At 44.0% G+C, this 19790-nt stretch overlaps 1 protein-coding gene across 6 annotated transcripts in view; it reads left to right on the forward strand.

Moving 5' to 3' along the window:
* OSBPL5 (oxysterol binding protein like 5) overlaps window positions 1-19790 on the forward strand; it is a 140940-nt gene that overhangs the window by 44225 nt on the left and 76925 nt on the right. Inside the window, exon 1 of one of the 6 annotated variants that reach the window (XM_054199325.1) lies at window positions 14820-15112. The exons of the other annotated variants lie outside the window; for them this stretch is intronic. The gene's annotated coding sequence lies outside the window, so the exon portion shown is untranslated. Of the gene's footprint in view, window positions 1-14819; window positions 15113-19790 lie in introns of those variants that run through there. 6 annotated transcript variants of the gene reach the window in all.

The raw sequence follows: 19790 nt of genomic DNA on the forward strand, positions 1-19790 counted from the left end.
TGACAGATTCCAGTAAAGGTTTTTCTCCGGCATTAAGGTGATGCTGCAGAGATTAGAACCAAAAAGCTCCTCTTCAGCTTTTGACATCCTTGCTCACAGAAATAATTTTTGAATTGGAGAAAACATCATAAAATAAGTGTTTGATCATTTGGGGTTTTTTGAAGTGACCAAATGATGCTTTTTCCCATTTTTGTGTTTGCAAATTTGAGCAATACAGAAAACTTGTAAAAGTTTATGTGGCCTTTAGCAAGGACAGACACCTGGCACTGTCTGTAGAAAGTTGTTCTAGAGACGAGAGTTTTAAATAGAGCTGCATCGCCTGTGCAGCAACGTTCTTCCTCTTTACACATTGGCAATGCTGTTCCAGATGGCAGAGGTTTGAATCCTGCATGGTCTGAACGGGAACAGGCACGTAGCAGAGTCGGAACACAGCTGTGCTTATTTCAGCCCTCGCACATTCAAATGCCCCTGGATGTGCGGTTCTGTGTATGTGAGAGCTGTCAAATAGACGCACTCGTTGGCTTATGCTTTGTAATCAGATGTGTGTGGGAACTTACAGTGACAGGCCCCTCTTTTTTGCAACGTTTGCACACTTGAGTAATTTCACTGGTGTGAATAGGTCTGGTAGGCAGGAAAGCTCTTGAGGCTTTTCTTTTTTTTTTTTTTTCTTTTTTTTTTCTTAGCTTGAGTGAGTTTTAGTTTGAAAGACAGACTGAGGGGACTCCCTCCTTTGCCTCGGACACAGTCTGAAAAGGATTATTTTCTGTCATTTAATTTTATTCCTGTAGGAGAGAAGTGAAAAAATAGAACTTAATATATACAGAGACACGTATAAATAAATAATGTGCTAGATTCAGATATAGGTATAGCTGTAGATGGAACTAAGAAGAATGGTCATAGAAATTAGGTTAGTCATCAATATAAAACCAGGAATGAAGAAAAGATTTGGACACTCGTCCAAGTTTAATAAAATAATTGCTGTATGCCCTCTTGAAGTGCTGTATCTTTGCCAGAACCCCCCTAAGGTGGAGTCACACAGCATTTCATATAGGCAAGAGACATGACAGTGCCTCCAGGTACTGAGTTTCTGTAGGGCTTCTGCCCTTGCTTACCTTCCTCTCTTTACCTGTATGATGTTATACTATGGTTAATTACACCATAAGTGATCAAAGGGGTTTTTTTTCCTAATCTTGTTATCTGTTCCCAAAGCTGCTGCTAGCCCATTTAAGGTTTTATTTGTTTCCCTTTCACTGAGTGTCTGAAAATTGAGAACTTCCGCTTAAGTGGTCCCTTGGAAAAATGCTGATGTGATTCATGCCCCTTGCCATGCTCCAGCTGTGAAAAGCTGGATGCTTTCTTGGAACGACCCTCCAGGCAGCGTGCCCGTTAAGAGTCCATTCTATACGTTGTGATGGAAAGCAATGGGAAAAGGTAATTAGAGTGGGATTTAACGTGGTACATCTGGCATCTGTGACATTGAGTTTACAGCTGCAGATTGGAGTGTGTTATGCCTTCAGCTTGATTGATCTATTAATTTTACAAACTTTATACCCATGAAGAGACACATATGACAGTACTCAGGATCTGGGCTGCTGCTTGTTTTCTGTCAGTCTTCTTGTTAATGCTGTTCCTCCAGGTGTAAGATGCATCCTGAGTCCACTCTATTCCGCCTGTTAATAGTTTCCACTCTTTTTCCAGTTTAAGGGTTTTTCTCTTTTCAGTCTGAGATTTATACTTTTATTTGTGAAAGGAGCAGCCTGAGAGCTGGGGATGTGGTTTACTGCCAAGGAGTAGAGTGAGTATGAAAAAAGGGTTGTTGGTAATGCCTAATGTTGTGTGGCATGTGACAGTTTCGGGCAGGAGGAAGAAAGCTGGGAAATAAAGAGCTGAGCTGCTGGTGCACCTTAGCTTGTCTTTCCTTGGAAAGCCTACCACATTTGGAGAATGATTGCAAGGAATCACTGCCTGGCTGGTCATTTAGGTGGTGAACACATCTTCAAAAAAGATGTTCTTCCAAATTAAAGACATCTGTACAGCATTGTCATTTTTGGAATAACAGTCCTTGTGAACAAGTCTGACGGTACATTAAGACTTCTCATGAGATCAGAAACACAATGTGTTCGTGCATTGCCCAACAGAAGGAGTGAAAGTCCCCGCCCTACATGTTTGTGCAGTTAAACATAGATTAGAAAACAGAAATGCAGGAAGTGTGGGTTTGGGTTTTTTAGTTTTAACTTCCAATCCTGTGTTACGTCTACAAGACCATCGGGTCTGTATGGCAAGGTGCTGCATGTGTGTGGTCATCTGGATATTCAGCTGAGTACACCAGCTGACCCTTCCCAAATGTGGTTACGCTTAAAATGTTCTGGAGCAAACAAAGCTGAAGTGCTCAGAATGATGCTGTGAGAGAAGCAGAAGAGGGAGAGATTTTTTTTTTCCTTGTATTAGAAACTTAAAGTGTTTGGTTTTGTTTTTGACTTCACGTTATTTCTGGAAACATCAGTACTATCATGCTGGCAAGACATTTGGGGAGTGTTGCAGGAGTTCATTTCATTCAAATCCTTACTTTTGTACTGCATAGTAATAGGTTAGTAATAGAAACGTTTAGGACCAAATGTGCAAAGTGGGTTACTTTTCTGCAAAGCAATGGTGCTAATCACCTCGATGTCCTGTAAAAGGTGTTGTGAGCATTTACACAGGATAATTGTTCTGCTCTGGGACCACTTTAGGGCACTATGTAGGGGAACAGGTAAATGGCCACTTAGGGCAGGACCTGGGCTGTTGTTTGGTGTAAGGAGTGCAGGATTATTACCAGAGTCCTTACCATGCCCAATGCCCGTTTTTGATATTTGAAACTTACTGACTTGCCATGTTTGCCAGCAAACACTTGTGGCAGGCTGTCTTGTGTTCAACCTACCTGTGTGTGTATATATCTGTCATCTAAATTGTGTAGCAGAAGACACAGGAATTGCATTCTCTCCATATCTAAAGACACTGAATCCACAAGGTAAAAATCCACCTCTTCCTGGGTTTGGTGTAAGTGTCTTTCAAAAGATAAGACACACCTAAAACATGAGTCAATTCCCTACATGCCGTTAGTCTCATGTATGCAATAGTAGAAGGCCACTTCTCTGTGATAACTGGAAAGAAATAGATTTTTTTTTTTTATCACCTTTGCTCACTGTGAGTAGTACCTTACTCACCATATCACCATCCGTTCAGATCAGTTAGGCTATTTGTGGAGTACAGCATTATTCGTTGTGTGGGAGATTATCAGAGATAATTTCTCTTGTGCTAGAATGTTTCCAATGGGATCACCTCATTTATTCAGGGAACATTTGTAAAAAGGACTGCCTTCTGTAAATGGATTGTGATTTCAATGGAGCAGTGTCCAGTTGTGGCGGCTTAGGAACCACGGCTCTGCTTTTAACTTATGTGCATGGCCAAAGGCTGTCCTGGAAAAGAAACTTGTGTGGATTTGATGGTGCACTGTGGTTTCAATGGAGCCCTGATAGTTTGTGAAAATATTGGCATATTCATCCTGACACTTTTTTCTGCTTTTGCAGAAAGGCTGTACCTACCTTGCATTCAATGAAGGATTAAAAAAATGGCACCTGCCAATCTGGCTCTCTGATACCTGATGCGCCACTCTTTGGAAGAAGCTCCATTTATAATTATTGTTTTATTTGCTTTGATGAAGATGCCTGGATCTTTTACCTCCTGCAGTGTTTGATTAAGCTGAGTTGTCTGATCAAGGAAATTTTCTTCTGTTTTATTAAAAGTCAACTCAGTGCACAGAATTGGTGAGATGCCAAGATGATGTGTTTTTCTGAAGCCAGAGCTCTGTTTTGTGTGAATGTCATGTAAGGACTGTGAGGTGAGTTGAGGGAAGAAGAGGGAAGCCCTTTTCTCACTAGCAGTCATTTCATTTAAGACCAGATACTGCTCTTCAGTGCCTTGCTGTAGCTCGCTTGACTCAGGATCAAAGAAGAGCTTTTGCCAGCTGAGTGACTGGAAGTGGTCTCAGACAGAGAACACAGTATTAACAGCAACCTACCCTTTGAACGAGCAGAAATTTAGCTATTGTTCCCTTTCGGGAGAATGAACACCTAGTGCTTTTCACAGTTCTGATATATTTAATTTTTGTAATGTAATGCCTGTGAAATGAATGCAAAAATATTTCACTTATAGCCTGTGCAGTACAATATGGAGCAGTCAAGAGTTTGTGGTCAAATCCTCAGTCACGCCAAGTAGCTTCATTGTAGTGGCCCTCTAGAAAGGTGTGGGAAACCACATGTTCACTCTTGCTTCACTTCCTTTGCAGTGATTGTGACTGGGTCCAGCCTGGGTGCAGAGCGTCTTGCAGGCCATCAGAAGGTGCCTGCAGTTCCTTCAGGTCTCAGTAGTGCTTGTCGATCTAGAGAAGTGCATGATAGGGGAATTTCCTGTTTTAGTTTCCTGGAGGAATCTACCAATTGACATTAAACTCTGGTGAAGGATAAGTTTTCACAGTCTTGATTGATTTTATTTTTTTTTTCCTGGTTTGATTTTATCACTTCAAAGGTACTTCTAATGCTTGTTTGTAAGCTTAACTATGCCTCTCAGCACACCATAAACTAATCTGCACTATTATCTTCCTCATTAAATTGCAAGGATCTTTTCTGTTTATAAGCAGAAAATTTTGATAAGGAAGAGTCAAGAGGCAATATTGGAATATTCTGATCCTTTTTATGTATGAAACTCTAGCACTAAACATTCTCAGTCTTCAGCTTTCTCTTTTGTTATAGGTAATGTATCTACATAGATAACTTTTTTTCCTGTGAATGTTTTTTTTCTTTCATATAAATTTTCCATTCATTGTCCATTAATATCACTTGGCACAAAGATAGGCTAATTGCATGGGCAGGCTCAGGGATATAAATCTTTGCCAGTGACAGTGTCTTGAAACAGCAATCAGTTAAGATGTCATCACTGCAGTGTAATATTGTGGGTAGATTTTGCTGCCTTTCTGTGACAATATGAATGTGGTGTTGAATCCATACATGTGTGTATGCATAGATATGTATTGAGGTGTGCGTACATATGCATGTCCAGCTTCATCCACATTGTAACACCTCTGTTGTGCTGTGTCAGCTGTTGCCCAGTGTGCTCACGTGGGAGACAAAGGCCTCGACCATGAGGAGTGTGACGGTGTGAGCCCAACTGGTCCTGCCTGCAGATCTGGGTTGATTGACCGCAGACAGCACTGAACGCATTTCAGCCCTGTTCACTGGTGCATTTGCAGGTTTGGCTTTCCCCAAGCACTGCCTCAGTGCCGTGGTCCTGCAAAGCAGCGATGGTCATGCTCTAGTCCCGAGCTTGTAACGTGGATGTGGGACTTCAAGGCCATGCTTAGCTATCCCAGGCCCATTTAACATCCCTGGAAATCCTGACCTGGGGTTCACCAGCTGTGAACTCAAGAATTGAAGCCAGATTTCAAGGGATTAAATGTACACTTGACTTGTTTTATTTCTTGATTGATTTCCACCAGCAGGTCCCAGGTATAGCCCCCTTCTTGCCTGTCCCCGTAGGGAAGCACTTTGCTTGCACTGTTTCTCCTGTTGTTAGACCCTAAGCTGATTAATAGCAGTCCGTGAACTCATTCCGCTTGGAAAAGCCATAAAATGCCAGACCAGGAGCAGGAGGCATGAGGACTGCACAAGTCTTGTCTTCCACTTCTTGTTGTCACCTGCTGATCAATGCAGGGAGCTGCAGAGAAAGGGCATTTGTGTTGCCCTTCCTCCACTGCCTTGTTCCAGCTATGGGATCAGAGCTTACAATCTGTTTTTGAAATCACTGGTGGATTCAGTCTGTTTAATACAAGAAAAAAATACTCCAGAAGCCAAGCCTGGCTCAGATGTAAGTGTCAGTCCTGGTTCCCTGTCCTCTTGAGCTGATCGCCCCGTCTTGCACATGCTGCCACTGGGCCACCGATAGGACAAGTCTGGGGACTTGGCACCAGGAAATCTCCGGGTCACTGATGGCACAGCTACAGAAAAGGATTTTCTTGACAGATGAGACTATAAGAGGAGTGGTTTCAGAGAAAAATTCCTTTGGCAAACACGTTACGTTGCCATTTTAAACATGACATGTTCTGTCAGAAACACTTCTGAGCATTCTTGCTTTAGATTTAGAAACATGCCCTTCAATGCAGAGAGCAGACTTGGGGCTGGATGGAGGTCTTGCCTTTGGGCATCCACCTTTTCGAAGAAAAGGCTGTTTTTTTAAATCACAGGGTTCAAGCCCAACTGTCTTCACCCTGTCAGCATTAGCTGCCACATGTCATACTCCTGAACCTCTGGCATGTACAGCACTCTCCTGGCTGGAGTGCAGGGACTGGCGGTTCTCTCGGGTTGCGAGTCATTCCCTCCTTGCTGTGCAGCTGCTCTGCTTAACATTTTAAGAGCACAGTTTAAAACCTGAAGCCAATGAAACACATGATACCCAACTATCTGTAGCATGAAATGGTGTGTTAGCTCTTCAAAGACAGCCTGGAGCCTCATGGTTGTCCTCTCCAACAGATTATGCTATCTGCTAAACAGAAAAAGACATTGTGTAAATAGCCGCACTTGCATCAAAGTCAGTTCACCAGCTGTGGATCTGGCTCCACATGTCTGGTATGTTCTTTACCAGCTGAGATAATGGTATTTAAAGTGACCTTTACTGAGGTTTTTGACTCTCTGTTGTTTCTCACTGCATCTGGCTCTGCTGTTGGCTTTCTTACCATTCCTATAACATCTTTTTCTTTCTGGGAGCTGTTTTAAAAGCACAACCTTGTAGATCTGAAAGCATTAAAGCAAAAAAGTTCATGAACAGGGAGCAGAACAGTTTGTTTCTGACTCTGGTTGCTTATAGCTGGATTCAAAAGAAGCCGACACATCAGTCATCTCAGATACAGTCCCATTCATTTTAAGATACAATCCACAATGTTTGTCTGTGTAAAAGGCCATAATGAAAGCAAGAGTGTTGGAAGAAATAAGGTTGTTTATTTTTTATGGGTGTTCCTTCCTTCCTAGTTTAGTGAAACACTGTATCTTTATGTAGCTCTGGATAATAAATACATCTTTAAGCAGTTACAGTTGATGCAAATTAAGCCTAATGGGCAGTTTAATTTGTGTGCCCAATACATTCAACTAGTCAGCACTGTCTGTGCTGAAAAAACTGACCGTTGAACAAGTTATTGATGTAGTATGAAGTATGTGGTTTTTATTGTGTAAAGTAGTATCCAAGTCATGTTAGGAGGCATCAAAATCACTTCAGTCTCCCAAGTTCTCTGATACAAAACTACAAGCATCTGAACATTTGAAAGCTGAGCTTCTGAAGGTTTGGATACATTTGTCTTTTGCTGGAATTTGTTAAATTTGAATAAATCTTACCAAGAAGAGCCTTTTTTTGTGCAGTTTCATCCTCAGTGGCCCCATTTCTTATCAGAAGTCCTCTGTGGTATGCTACTATAAAGAAGTACTTAGAACAAAATGCGTTGGCACCAAGCACTGTGTGAATCTGAAAATGGACCAAAGCTGTGGATGCAGTTATGATTTTTGCAAATGAGTGATCGGATTGGAACAAAACCGTTCCAAAGGTTGGGAGATGTACTGTTTCATGGAAGCAGGCTGACACTGCTGAGAAGGCAAGGTCACAATTTAATAAACAGCACTTTTTCATTCTCCCTTCTTAATTGCAGAAGTCAGTCAGAGTTCAGCTCCTGCATAATAGGCAACAAGGAAAAACAATTTCTTCGTCCCTTTTGCTGGCTTTTTCTCACAGTATGTGTAAAACTAAGGGGTGATCTTTTTCCTACCTGTTTCAGTAACTGAAGTTACAACAAACAATTCAGGATTGCACATAATAATGATAGCTCAGCGTGTTTAGAAAGCTTACTTTGCCCTGTAGCGGCCCACACATGTTTCACCATATGGAGTTTTTCAGTCTAAACCTCCTTTAGTGCTCTATAGCTGCCGGGAGCAAAGGAGGCCACTTGGGTGGGTGGGCAGCACCCTTGTCCTGCCTTCACTCTGCCCTGGGGAGCAGTGGGTTCTGAAATGGGTTCCAGTAGCCTCTGCCCTGATTTTCAACAGAATGAGCACCTCGTTTAGTGACCCATTTGCCCGTGGTTCACTGAACTCGCCCAGCCATGGCCATTTTACTCTGGTTCTCAAGCCGGCAGCTCTTGGGGCTGCCAGTCCTCCTTGTCTCTTTCCTGCTGGCAGTAGCTGGACTTTTGCCCATCTACGTTTCCCCTGTTTGCCCCTGATGTGGGGCTGATCTTTGTAGGGCTCTGACAGCACAGTCCTGCTCACTGTGAATTAACCCTGCTGCTGTAATTCCTGGAGACCGGGATGGGTGCTGCAGAGGTTTCTGTACGTGTGTGAGTCTTGCAGGATCCATCACTGGGCTCTTGGTACCTTCCAGCTTGGCTAAAGAGCTTTGCCGGTTTTTGCGGGCATGCAACTGCATTTTGGTTTATAGTTCTGTGGCGTCTTTTACTTTTGAAAGACAAATTCCCTCCTATTCTTTTCTTCTTCCCGTAGTTTTGTAGTCTGCCTTCGAGAAAGACTTCTCCTTGCAGCTTTTGTTTATTAAACTGAGGGAAAAAAAACAACCCTCCAAAACCAAAGCACTGTCATTTATTGGCAGCATGGCAGTGATTCAGGCTAACTGGGTGGCAAGCACAAATCCTTTCTTGAGAGTATCGTGTTATTTGGGAATATTGTTACAATAGCACATGTTTCACAGAGCGGTATTTCCTCAGTGTCCTGGCCCTGGAAAACCTCCTGTTACTGGACACTCACCAAGTTGTTAATGGAGAGTTTGGAAGGAGCCATCAGATGTGGCAAGATTTATAAACACACATCAGCTATCTTCTTGCTTCTTCCTGGATCACGGGACCTAATCACATATTTGGAAGAAGGTTTCCATTTCCTCCTAAACTAGGGCTCAAAGGCCCAAACTTACCCGTACATTCTAGCAGGCTTATTTCTCATAGCTGTGTTCCCAGAAGAAGGCACAGAGAATGTAAAAAAGGTATTTCCAAGATTAGCCTGTTAGCCAGAAACATCCTGGGAAGAGTAATTTGCCTAGAGGCATGGCTGGTGAACATATTCTTGCTGTTCTTAGTTCTCCCACATTGCTGCCATTTGAGGCTTCCCTATTATTTTCTAATAGCTTTTATTTTCAGATGCTTTTCTGGCTATCTCTCCTTGCATGGCTGACTTCTGGGGTCCTGGTTTATTTGAACTGCAAGAAATACTGGCTGTAATTCTTTCATTCTCCCTTTTTATAAAAAAAAGTATCTTCAAGTATCTGTCTGTGAATCTCCAAGATGGTACCTCTCTAATCTGATCCTTTCATTGCTGCTAGTTCATAACGCCTTGCATTTTCTCACTTTTCTACCTTGTTACTACACTATTTTACTGCTTAGGTACAGTGGAGCCCCTGTGAAGGCAGGAAGATTCGACTCCTCTCAAAGTCTCAAAGTCAGCTCTGTAGCGACATAGCAAAGCGTCACATGCATTGGTAGTGGTGGTGACAGGGAAATTCCTGCATTGTATAATAGACATTAATACTACAAATCAGCCAAGTTCTGAATTTGTATTCTTTCAGGGGACTGCATTCACAGAAAAGCCCGCAGTCACCTTTTCAGACCTGGTTATGGGATCGGTGCTGTTGCTAATTCTATTATGCCTCAGGAACAAGAGCGCCGTGATTTAGAAAGGTTACTTTCTTTACATGAGCTAACTTGATGACAGCAGCAGCATTGCTGGTGAAAAGCAGCACCCCATCAAAGCTGTACTTTGCATAAAGCAGCAAGCATGCCTCAGTACTGTCAATAACCCACTTCCTGTGGCCCTATTAATTTGCAGCCAGAAAAAGGGTGATATTGAGGCAAAAGACGCTCTTTAGCATGTAGGACTGTTAGCATAAGAAAGGAGGCTTGGCGTATCTCCAGCTGGCTCCCTCTGACCCAGGGCTTCCTCAAAAGCGAAGCTGTGAGGGTTTCGGTGCGAGAGTGCAGACCCTTCCTGGAGGAGCTCCTTCTCCCAGCCGGGGCTTGGGGCAGCTGGGAGCACCTGGCAGCGTGGTGCTGTGCTGCCATGTCTGCACGCCCATTTCCTTGTCACCGGTGTAAATCAGGAGTGACTTCAGTGAAGCCACAGAAGCAGGCTGTTATCACACACAACTGAGAGAAATAGGACTAAAAGAGAGAATTGGGATAAATTATACTTTTTTTGTTAAGTGCCATTACTGCTGAAGTTCTTATCCGAACTTTATTTCATTTCTATGACCTCTTTTTTATACCTGTAGTTGTCTTGCTGTATCTGAATGTCAAATAAAAACTGTGGTAGACACTTTAAATATAGGAGAGGCTTGAGATAAGTGTATGGAATTGGGGAAATAGCAGGAGACTTGTTTGGCCGCTGTATTGATAAAGCCACTAGCACAACCTGTAGAATTGTCTTAAACCATAGCAGTAAAAGATGTATTTTCTGGAAAACTGAAATGGTAGTTTCTTTTCTTTTTTGGGGGGAGCTGGTTAAGACTTGACCCCGTTTACAGAGCATCTTGGAAGCAGTTTAAGAAAAAAGATTAATTCATTATATTTGTTTAAAAAAAATAGCTTTAGTTTGAAAATAGCATAAGAAGGTGCAGCATGAAAGATATTCTAAGAATAATTGAGAACAGGAATTTAGAATGAAAAGTTTTTTCTTTATCAAAATTCTGGATATGAAATGGTTTAGTCTGCTCCTTACTAGAAACCAAGAGCTAGCCTATGTCATTCCAAAATGTGCAGTTGGAAGCTGGAAGCAGTGAGAAAGCATGGACAAGTGTACACCAGAAAGCAATTCTTCCTCTGTCTCCTCTTCATATTGCTTAATGAAAAAGCAGCACTGTACAGCCCGGCATGTTTCTTTTGTGTCAATACGAGTGTGTTTGCACTCTATGACCACAAGAAAATGCAAAACCCAAACCTCTTTCACCTCAATGATATTTCAAAAGGATTCTGGGTCTAAAATGAAAAAGAAAAATAAGTTGTTTCTGGTTTGTTTGTTTGCTTTGGTTTGGTTTTTCTAGAGCTACAAATACACCATGGAAACTGTACAATCAGGAGAAGGCCCGGTAGGCTCATTTGTGCTCTCCTTGCCAGAGCAGCTGGAGAAGACCTCATGGCATCTCTACCCTGGGATGGCATTGGGATGGCCAAAGGCTCCTGGGGCTGGAGGGCTGAGCGGGGAAGTAGGGAGTCTCCCCCAGTAATGCCTGCGTCCCACTGCCTGGTCAGAAGAGGGTTAAGGGCTGCTCTGCTCCATAATTCAGAGGAATTTGAAGGAAAAAGGTGTGCCTTTTTTTCCAGGAAATCAGAAGACACAAAGGGAGATGCCTTTGGGCCTTTGCTACTTCAGTCATAGGAAGAAGCTGTGTTTTACGTTACTCTGGCATTGTCTTTGGCTGAGTAAGTCATGCCCAGAGGAAAAGGGCCAATGTAGACTTTGAGGCGGGACCGTGCTGAGTCCAGTTAACAAGCTCTTCCCGATTTGTAATGTCTTCGAAGGCAGCTTCACTACTGGACCATGAGCTGCTGTGTGGGAGCTGAACTTCCTTGCATAATTCAGGCCCCAGCTCAGTTTATTTCTAGTTCTAAATTGATCAGGCCAATGATTTGTTGCAAGCAACAGAATTTATAGGGATTTTAGGTGTGGGAGTCTGCTCTAAGATCTGGTTTTACGTTCTTAATTTAGCAGCGTAAAGCTGCACATGCCCTTCTTCTAACAAACAGCATTTAGTAGTGGTTATTTGACTGGGGTTTGGTTGTGGTTTTTTTGATGATCAAGATATTTTGCCTGCTTTTTAGGAAGACAAAGAGTCCAGCCAAACTTGTAAAGACAATCACCTGGTTTAAGCTCGGGGACCCAGACATGCTTTTCCAAGTACAGGAAGGAAACTGTTGCTTGGCAAAAATGGAGCACAAACAAAGAAAGAAACAGTGGGAATGTGATTACCAGGCACATGGAAAACAACTTTCAAGCAAGTCTCTTTAAGATGAAGAAGGTTAAGACTGATCCTGTCTGCACTGGCCCCAAGCAAGTCACCACTGACCCAACTCCAGCTGAGCGGTACGAGCTACCAAGAAAGCAACCACATACCAGTTTGCAGAAATGAGTTTTGTTATGGTATTAATGCTGAACTAGGCTGTGTAAGAAGGAGGCAGGACACCTTGGAAGGGCGGTATAATGCCTTCCTTCTGGGAAGAAATTTGAGAATTTCCTCTTGGTGTGGCTGAGGTGGCAGAGGTAGATGTGCCATTGCTCACAATTCATCAGCAGTTCCCCTCTCCAGAGTTTCACGTCCTACATGGACTCTCATAGCTGCGAAGGGCAAACCACACTCCAAAACTATTTGTGGGGAGCCTCCAGGTTGCTGTGACATTTGGTGGTTCAATACAGAGAAGGGGATGCTTAGAGCTGCCTCTGCATCTACCCATTCAAAAATTCCCCACCCTCTCTCGGAGGTGACCGTCTGCGACACTGTTGGATTTGCTGACGTTGCTGCAAATGCCAAACAGCCTCAGCAAGTGCTGAAAGACTGACTTAACTTTGCAGCACTGGGCAATGAAAATGGGGGAATTACGAACCAAAGGAAACATAGGGCTGGAAGGGACACACACAGACCATGAAATCTTTTTCCTGGACAGAACTGTTTCTGGCAGCTCCTTGTCTCTTGTGCCCTCGAAAAGCCCCTGTGCCTTCACAGCTAGCATGGCCTCAGGGTGTTGGTCCCAGCCAGGAGTCTGCCTGCATCCCCTCGATGGAGACCTCAGACCCCTTGCAGTGCCAGTTGCTTGTGACTTTTTCCCTTCACATTCATCCCAGTTTTTTCTTTCGGCTTGTAACACTCAACCACAGAGGCTTCCCTTAATAACTGTCAGAAAGCGAGAGAAAAACTCTTGTCTGAACACTAGCTCCCAGACCCCAAACCCACTGGGTGGGTTTACTGTGCCCCCTGCCCAAATCAACTCTGGTACATGCAATAAAAAAAGAATTATTTTCCACTCTTTGTGTCACATACTGACAGAATTTACTGCAGGATTTTTCTGCCCACTTATATGAGGCTGGACTCATTTCTGTGCACAATGTGCACCCCGCGTAGTTCCCTCCCTGCTTGGTTACCCCAGGACACATAGGCAGTGTCTCTGGGCGCCCTGGTTCTCCCAGACCCTTGGGGGAGAGGGGATGCGGACCCCTGGCCTCAGCATCGCTCCTTTCACGGGGCCCTGACAGGGTGTATCACTTCCTCTCCAGGCGGTGGTGTTAGGATCCCGGCGGTGTTCGTGCTGGCTGGCACATGAGCATTGCCTCCCAGGACAATTTCAACAGTTTCCTGCAGCGACAGTGTCTCCGATAGCTGAAATTTCTGATCTAATAAAAGATCTTCGTGTCTCAGCAAGACGCTGTGGCTTCAGCAAACTATGTACTGTCAAGTGTAGAAGGTGGTGTTTATGCATACATTTTTAATCCTTGCTTGCCCAGTACTGTGTAAGGTGTAAAATATCTTGGAAGTGCTGGCTTCTTATTGTTACTATTATCACCGTCATCTTAATTTTCCATCATTTTGAATATCAGTTATTCATGAGAAATCAGTGCAACAAGTGGGAGTTCTTCCAAACCTTTTTAGTTTATATTGTTTTCAGTCACATCATGCCAGATGTCTTGGAGGAGTCTGATCTGACACAAACCCAGAGAAGTCATTGTAAAACTGTATACAAAAAGACACAGGCTGAAACACTGCAGCTGGTGACACCAGCACATATCAATGTTATTTGCAAAACTCTTCCTTCACTCTGAGAGCGCGTGAGGGCAAGGGAAGAGCCCATGCTGCAGAGAACAGCAGCAAGACAAATAGCCTTGGGAGCAAGCTTTGGCTGAGGTGTGTGTTTTGTGCTTATTGCTTAATTTAGCAATATCGGGAAAACCCACGAAGGAAAAGCATTTGGATATTTTCCAGATGCAGAATGATGCAGGAAGAAGCAGGGCTGTAATTAAGCATGCTTGCCTACTAAAATATGTGTACAATCGCTACGGGATACTGTAGCTAGCAACATCTATGGGACTATTTTTAAAGCTGAAGCTGTAATACTGTGCTAGCGTGCCTAGCGTCTGCGCCTGTGCTTGGCAAACCTGCCTCCGCATGGCAGGTTTAGGTTCTGTGCAGCTTAGGGAATGATGCTTCTACTATGCTCAGCTGCATCAGCCGAGAAATCTTTGTCAAACTTGGGTGTATCTGAGCCCTGTGCAGAATCACTGGGTGATTTCCACCACCAGCAGCCCACTGTTGCAAGGATTTACTTTATTCTGTACAGATTAATTACAGAAGAGAGTCAACTGGTTTTTTTTTCTGATTGTACAGTGATTCTGTGTGCCAAGAAGCCACTTGGCACAAGAAGCCAAAGATTTAGTGAATCTCTTTTTAGCGAGAGATTGTGTGTGACAGGAATAGAGTCTGTCACAGAGTTGCAGATTACATATTGCTTGTGCACTTTGATAAGTGGCTGCAACTGGCTCTAATTTTCTTAGTGCTGCACATCTGCTTTGATCAGGAATGAAACTGTTAACAGTGCTGACAATTAAATTATTGTTGATGGGCATTGCAGTTTGAACTTCCCCTGACAAACAGTGGCAGATCACACCCATCACCGCTATTGTTTCAGGCTTTCTTTGGACATATTGCTGGGTTGAATCACACTGCACTTCTTTTCAGGATTTTCTTCCACAGTCACCGTGGTTAGAGAGTCGCTCTGATTTTCCGAGCGAGAGCTGGGATCGTAGACAGCGTGCTGGCAGCATGTGGGAGGTGTGTTTCATTGCCATGTGCCCCTGGAGCACAGGCTTTGTGTGCGGGTGTCTTCTCTGGGTCTTGTGCTGATCTGCAGCTTGGAGGAGTGTAGCATCCAGGAGGGGACCAGAAAGCCTTTGTGCCCGTAGCAGGCAGCGAGGATCTGGGGTAGGGACGGCAGCTCGGAATGCAGGTGTCGCATGGGAGAGGAGAGTGATTGGCATCTGAGACAGCGAGCACTGTGGTGAGTGTCCTTTCCTCCTCCTTCCCCAAGACTGATCCCAGCCTTCCTACTTTCCTATAGCTCTTTAAAGCTTTATTTCATTCAGTCTCTCCCTTTTTTACCTGCCCTCCTCTTCTCCCCTCATCTCTCATTCTCCTCCTTTTGGTCTCCCCTTCTTTCTATGTTTCTGTCCCCCTGCCTCTGAGGCTGGACACAGTCTCATGCAAATGTAGTGGGTTCTTTGAACATTTGTAGCCTTATGCTTTGGGAACTGTTGACTGACAGGAATTGTCTATAATGGATTTAGAAGTACCTGAACACCCTATTTGCATTTCTGCCTGTCTGCTCAGAAACACAGGCATTCAGCTCCCTTGAGGCTTGAATTCTGCTAGAAGCGGCTGTGGCAGTGGCATCCTGTGATTTCCTTCATCAGTTGAAATTTTCAGGAGTTTGGTCTGATATAACGAAGTTGGCCATTTTACTGCCCTTTGCTGCTGAACAACTTGGGTAACTTCTCACCTACCTAAAGAGATGGAGTTCCCTAGACAGGCTTTATTAGTGAGAGCCCACATGAAAGTGTGCCAAGTGTGGCTCTTCCTTATGTTGTTGTTGTTATTGTTATTCAGCGGTCTGTATTGATTTGTGGTATATTTTATTCAGCTAAAATCCTGATCAGCCCAAGTCTGCTCTGTGTCTAGATTGCTTGTAGAATTAGGAGTTTTAGTAGCAATTTCAAGATCAGGAGCAAATCCTCTACAAAATTAGGTTTTGCCTATGTAAATAAGTTGCACTACTTTTAACTACCATTCTGTAACATTGATCTAACCCTGCCCTAGTGCAAATTCAGGTATGCCAGTATGAACATGCTTATACCAGTGTAGCTTGTTCCCCTGTGGGAAAGGAGAACAAGCTGTTCCAGTATAGAGCACTTTTATTTGGCTCTGACTACATCCACACTTTTGTTGTATTGGCAAAAATAAACCAGCAAATAGTACTTGTAATTTAACATGGGTGAACTGGTACAAAATTATGTATAGAACAAGTCTTGGTCTGCAGACTGCCTCAATAACTCCTTGACAAGCCAGTGTTTAATATGCCGTGTATTTATAATTTTGTGTTTGTGACTGGAGGTACAGTGGAAAGACTTAGTGTTACTGTTGTTATGTATTCACAATTAAGAAACTAAGAAGTGGTCAGTGTGTTGGCTATAAAGTCATGGCTGTGAGTCATGTGAGTCATGGCTCTGTTTTATTTTTAAATTAAGTACGTAAGACTTTATTCACTTTCATACTGGTTGCTGACCTTTGTTTTTATTTGCAGCATATTGGCATGTAAGAGGGCTGTGGCAGAGATGCATATTCCAGTAATGTTTACTTGGAAGTGCCTTTGAGCTGGCAGGGAAATACAGAGGTGTTCTAGCAACATTGAAAATCTGGGTCCTGAAAAGCCACTTGTGCCAGTGCAAAGTGAGTGCCTGGTGGCTGTGAAATACTTGGCATTCGTATCTGTGGCCATCTACTTCAGTAATTGGCAGGGCACGGCAGCCTGGAGATCAACGGGCAACAGGTACAGAGAGAAACTTTAAAAAGTTCCGATCATACACTATAATCCCAAATATCATGGTTTATTGATTTTTTTCCCAGTACTGCTGCTAATCTAGATGATGGGTATGTGCCTTGTAGTGAGAGCCATGTAGGAGAGACCCTTAGTGTTTGCAGGCAAAAGAGAAATCTATTTAAGCACTTCCTACTCAGAGTAATTGGGGGAAAGCAGTGCCACCACCAGGCTAGGGGCTTCTGGGGGGGAACTGCCTTAATTGCACATGACTGACAGGCATCTGGAAACATGGGACCAAACTAAAACGTCTTGGTTTTCTTCTACCACAGAGTAAATAAACCCATATGACCCTTTTCTTCTGCAAGATAAGAGGTTATTTTAAGGCAGGTGGTCGTGAAGTGAAGGAGTCTGTGGGGAGGAGAAGCCGATGCTGTTAGGGGACTGCAAAGCTTTGCTGGGAGGAGCATGCTTTATTGTGCTGCTTGTTGGCACAGTTACCTTGCCAGGCTGTTGGGGGAAATAAATGTTCACAGAACCTAATAGTTTCCTCCTGTGACTTAGTGTCACCTCCATCTCATTTAATTCCCACCTTTGCTTATTGTGAGTGCCATTTCAGTGCTGCGTTTCTTGGCTTCATTATGTCCAGACTGAGCGCTGCTTTGGAAACAGGTTTCCGACCTGCAAGTAGCTTGTTTTGTAGAGCAAGGAGGAAAACTTTGCTGGTTTTTTCCACAAGCTCATTGACTCCTGTGACTCCGACAATGGTGGCTGAAGCCGCTCCCCTGAGCGAGCTGGGGCTCTTGCCTGTGGCAGGGGCTGCGGTTGGGTGCTGCTGGGGCTGTTGGGGTGGCACGGGCAGGCAGCAGTCGGTAGAACTGGCATACGTTCGTCAAGAGCAAGCAGCTGACCTCGGGCAAATTTGCAGTTGGGCTGTAACCCAGCCTAGCATCCAGCTCGCCCTGGTCTTTGCTGCTTCTTTCTAGGAGAAAAGTGATCTGTGGCAGTCGTTTTGCTGGTTTAGATTACTTCTCTCCCTGGGCTGATTCATGCCTGCTCTGTTTGCATCGCGTGGGAGCTACAGGCTGTCAACAGCTGATCTTTCTCCTTAAAGGGTCCAGCAACATTGGCAGCCATGGAAGGAGAGGCAGAGGCATCAGACAGGTCCTTGCCTGCAGTTCTTGGTAGTGAGGCTTGCAATCAGGACAGTTTATGTGAGATCAACAGACAGAAGCAGTATCAGCTCAGCCCCGCTCCCACAGGAATCCGCAGAATCCATTGGTGAGCGGTGTTGAAAAGCTCCTTTTTATGGTCTCGTCACCTCCACTTTTAACCTGATATGAAAATGTTCATTATAAAATACCCTGTCATCCTTACAGCAATTGCATCACTGATGTCTGTGGTGGTGCGTTGTGAGCTGCACAGGAGAGAAGTCATTAATATCTGTATTTATACATTTCCCTAAAGATGAAGAGATGACTGCAGCAGAAGATTAATTTTGCTGGGAAAGACACTGAATGAGCTGACCTGATCAAGGGGAAGACTTTAAAATGTTAGGCTCTTTAGTTTTCCCTGCCTCACTCAGACAGTAGCTGGTGTGATCTGTTGCTCTTCAGCAAATATATTTGGGTCCAAGCACTGCTTGAAATGGTTAGAAACCCAATATGCTTTTTTAGGCGGGGCAATTATTTATTACATGTTTGTACAGCTCCTAACACTTTTGGTTACTGTGCCAACTGATTGCTAATGGTTGGGCAATAGTATTTATTACTGGCAGCTGGTAAAAACAGTCTGTGTTTATGCCCTGTAGGGGAATTTGGTATGTACACACAGCCAGGGGATGTTAAAGGTTTTGTACCTTTCAGAGGCACCACGAAGTCTGTACAGACCATCTAGCCTTCTGCCATTTTAAGTGCTTCCTTACTTCATTTCAGAGATATTTGTTTATTCCTTCCCTTGTTACCCTCCCAAACCTTTCAAATCTTTTCCATCTGGGCTCTTGTGTTTATAAACTCGTCTGTGTTTGGAGCTTGTAGGCAGCAACCACTTTGAAGCCGACTTTTGTAATACAGACCAAGTAGTTGCCAGAAAGCACCATGGGCTCTCATTCTCCTCTGCCGCCTCCTTACGGCATTGCAGGTCTCTCTGAGATTGCCTCTCTTCTACCTGTTGGATGCCCAGCCCTGTGCTCGCTGCTGTAAGTCACCATCACCCTGGTAAGGGGGCCACAAAACTTCCCTGATTTACACAGCCTGGGGATCTGACGCAGCACAGTTGCTATTGAAATATTTTCATTTGTCTTGGTTTGTTTCTCTTGAAAAGTCATAGTGCAGCAGCTCTAACTCCTGTTTTGTAAGACCCACACAGCTGAAGGCTATCACTTTTTTTCTGATATGGAAAAGATGAGCTGGTCAGCCCTGAGCGGGGCTGAAGTCCAGCCTCATAAAATCTGTCTGTCACCTTTTAGCCATTCTCCTCGCCACTTCCTTTTCGAAGCAGAGATAATGGGAGTGTTTCCTGCTAACTCCTGTCTCTCTGTGATAAATTGCTGTGGTCTGTATTGGAAAGCATTGTCTGGCTGCTCTTAGCGCTGCGATAAAGAAAATGCTGTGAATCGGCTGCATTGTGTTTGGCTTCCTTTCAGCCAGGGCCAGTCTGGACGCTGAGGACCTGATCTTCCTTCTATGCCAGGCCTCAGCTCATGTTTGTGTGGGAAGCTGGGATTTTTGTTTGTTTGTTTAAAGCCACCTTTACACTTCAGACATGGAGTTGTTGAAGGTCAGTGTGATCCATAAATCTATAGATGGGGGTCTGCAGGTGCCCCTTGTTCTCCATATCCTTCCTTTGCACTCTCCTCCATCCAGGCAGGAGTGCTTTTGACCCCCGCTTTGTATTTCCAGTTGTCAGTGCTTGTAGCAAGGAGAGTTTGTAGCGAAGCAGTACTGTTTTGTTTCACTTTGGGATTTTTGCTTGGATCTTTCCATTCAGTGACAAAAAAGCTGGTGTCAGTATAGGTTAGCTTTAAAGTGATGAGAAGAGTCCTCTTTCTGAATTCCATGGCTTTCGGATTTGCTGTCTTTTGTCAAGAGCTGTACTGTGAGGTTTGTTGCCCACAAGATCGGGAGCTGGGTCCTGCCTTGGCTTG

The sequence above is a fragment of the Rissa tridactyla genome, chromosome 4 (assembly GCF_028500815.1).
Source record: "Rissa tridactyla isolate bRisTri1 chromosome 4, bRisTri1.patW.cur.20221130, whole genome shotgun sequence".
NCBI classification, from domain to species: domain Eukaryota; kingdom Metazoa; phylum Chordata; class Aves; order Charadriiformes; family Laridae; genus Rissa; species Rissa tridactyla.